The sequence below is a fragment of the Echinops telfairi genome, unplaced genomic scaffold, assembly GCF_000313985.2.
Source record: "Echinops telfairi isolate 266 unplaced genomic scaffold, ASM31398v2 ScPeMD7_29;HRSCAF=101, whole genome shotgun sequence".
Classification (NCBI taxonomy): domain Eukaryota; kingdom Metazoa; phylum Chordata; class Mammalia; order Afrosoricida; family Tenrecidae; genus Echinops; species Echinops telfairi.
Genome location: NW_022103926.1, coordinates 4,034,142 through 4,037,309, shown reverse-complemented (window position 1 = coordinate 4,037,309; position 3,168 = coordinate 4,034,142).

Here is a 3,168-nt window from a genome sequence, read left to right as displayed (position 1 = left end):
TTAGGGCAGCCACCGAACGCTAACCCCGGCGGAAAGCACAGGATGGAGAGAGCCAGCACATTCTAGAGATGTTTATTTTCCATTTTTTCCCCCTAGAGATGTTTAGAAGGTAGCAGTTACTTCCTCCCCGCCCCCACCCTCCACCCCTCCTGCCTGAATTCCAGGCAACTACAATCTTTTGAGCCTCTTTCCTCCACGCGAGAGTTATTGGAGCGCATGGAAGGGAGTGCGGGGCGTGGACAGAGTCAGGAACTTGGAGTTACAGGATTCCCAGCTTCTCTGCACAGCGGCCTCGATGGCTCGCCTGGAAAATGGGTTATTAGCAGAGCCCTGTGGGTGCAGGACTGGGGAGGCTATAGACCATGCACCGACACATCCCATAAATGAGGACTACGAGGATGCGTTCATCAACCCACGAGAGTGCATACACGATCGCTTTATGTCACAGAATCCCCAGCTTTCCAAGGTCTCTGGGTGGCATCAACAGTTTGTACTTCTCTACTAACTTGAGGTTGGTGGTTCGAACCCACCCCAGAGACACTGCAGAAGGCAGCTGTATCAGAAAAAAACACAAACACAACCAGCCCTCCAGGCTTTCGGCTCTGTCACACACTGCGCACAGGCCTGGGCTGTTTGTTGGTAGAAGCTTGCCCGCTGGCCTCGTGGGTGACTGAGGGAATGAACAGTCCCAAGGGATGGAGGTGGGAGCCGTCTCATCATGTGGGGGGCACGGGGTGTTGGGGGCCTGGGGCCTTTCTCCTCACTGTCCAGACCTGGGTGCAGCTTGGCTTCCCCAGTGCCCATCATAAGGGTGCCAGGTGCTTCAGAACAGGGGTCTGGGATGCATTTGGAAACCCTGGCACAGGGGCTGCACGCTGGGCTCCGGCCAATCCGTGGGGGGATGCCATCTGGATGGTGTTTGCTGTCCCCTGGCAGAGGATTGGAGCACAGCTGTGCATGGTTGGGGAGTGTGTGTGTGTGTGTGTGTGTGTGTGTGTGTGTGCAGGCAGGCGGATGTGGGCCAGGGCTCCACTCCCGGACGGAGAGAGAGCAGTTCATGGGGAATGGCGTTTGGGGGCTGGCTGTCAGAGGAGACAGGAGTCCCTAGGGGTGCAAGGGAAAGCTGCTGGCTGAAAGGCTGGAGCTGGAATTCCGAATCACCAGCCACTGAAAACCGTGGCGCACAGTTCTACACGTAGTGAGGCCGTCGCGGGAGAGTTGGTGTCAGCCTGTGCGGCATCACATGGTGTCACCCTCCCCTCCCTGTGGACTTTGTCCTGTTCCGGACCATACGGACTCCTTCTCAAACTCAAAGCACCCCTGCCATCGAGGCCATGCCGACTCCGCGTGACCCTGTAAGGCCGGGGAGACGTGCCCCTGCTGTGTCTGTCTCCTTTGGAGCAGCTGGTGGTTTCAAACGGCTGACCTTGCAGTTAGCAGCCCGATGGATAACCCGCTGTGGCACCCACCACCGCGGCAGAAAGCTTGGCACAGCTAGTAATGAGCAGAACGTCCGTCAGCAAGAAAGCAACCACACGCTGGTGGCTGCAGGCAATGACCACGTGGTTAGCAGCATCACCGGGATAGGGGAGCGGACAGCTCTGACCTGGGCACATTGTTCTTCGGAGTGCTAGCAAGTCGGTCTGACTCAACACAGGGGTCAGGTGAACAGCAGCTGCGTCAGCCTGGGTACTTTAGAGAAACAAATCCACAGAAACTCATATATATAAGAGAAAGTGTTCTATAAAGAGTAAGTGCACATCAAGGAAACATGCCAACCCAGTGCTGCCCAAGCCCACGAGTCCGACATTAACCCATACGTCCGACACCAATCCACAAAAAGTCCTCCTCCATCTCACAAAACACACGCAATGATGCCAACTACAGGAGGAAAGCCGTGTGAGTGAATGTGTAAGCATCTCAGCACTGGCAGGGGTCTCCACACGGCTGCTCCAGCACCCAGGGCTGCATCGGGGTAGGTCCATGTGGCTTCTCCTTGGGGATGTCTTGCAGGAAGTGAGCCTTGCAAGCTAAAGCAGGGAAACTGCTAAGGCAGCTGCACTCTGGTCCGGCCATCACGAAGCAAGAGACCCGAGAACTCAAAAGGCGAGGCTCACCGAGCCATTTATCTCTCCGCCCTTCAATTAACCCCACATGGGTTTATCAGCCAGGTTGGCACAATAAACTAACTACCTCAGTAGCACAAAATACTGCTCCATCCCACGCCAGCCTCACAATTGTTGTGCTGAGCCCATTCCATGGTGTCAAATTCAGCTGGTCCAGAGGCTTCTTCTCTTCCACTGACCAGAGCACAAGGTTGTTGTTGTTGTTGTTGTTGTTGTGAGGTGCCCTAGACTCGGTTCCGACCCATAGCGACCTTACACACAACAGAACAAAACACTGCCGGGTCCTGCACCAGCCTCACACGCGTGCCCAGACTGGAGCCCATCGTTGCAGCCCCTGTGTCCACCCATCTCCTTGAGGATCTTCCTCTTTGGGGCTGTCCCTCAACTTTACCAAGGGACCGGGCTCCCCTGACAACAGGCCCAAAGTACGTGAGCCGAAGTCTCGCCATCCTTGCCTCTAAGGAGCACTCTGCCGTCCTTCTTCCAAGACAGGTCAGTTTGTCCGTTTAGCAGTCCATGGTACTTTCAATAGTCTTCTCCAGCATCACGATTCAAGTGCACCGATGCTTCTTGGGTCTTCTTTATTCACTGTCCAACTTTCACCTGCCTATGAGGGGATTGGAAATACCAGGGCTTGGGTCAGGCACACCTTAGTCCTCACGGTGACACCCTTGCTCTTCAGGCTCGACAGAGGTCTTGTGCAGCAGATTGGTGTAGCGTCCCGGCCTGCGGGACACACGAGCAGGACCCTGGAGGGAAAGGCGAACCTGGATGGAAGAAAGACACGGAGACGTGGAGCAAGACAAATGCTGATCAAGCTCTTCTATTTGGGCAAAGCTCGGGGTATATATTTGCAGTAAAGAGGAACTGGGAGGTGCATATTTTAATAAGGTGTGCTGCACAACATCCAATCCAACATGTATATTATAATGAAGCATAAGAATGTTAACCAGAGGAGGTACACTGGTACAGATAGGAACTGAAAATACAGGGAATCCAGGACGGATGAGCCCTACAGGACCAGTGGTGTGAGTGGCAAAAC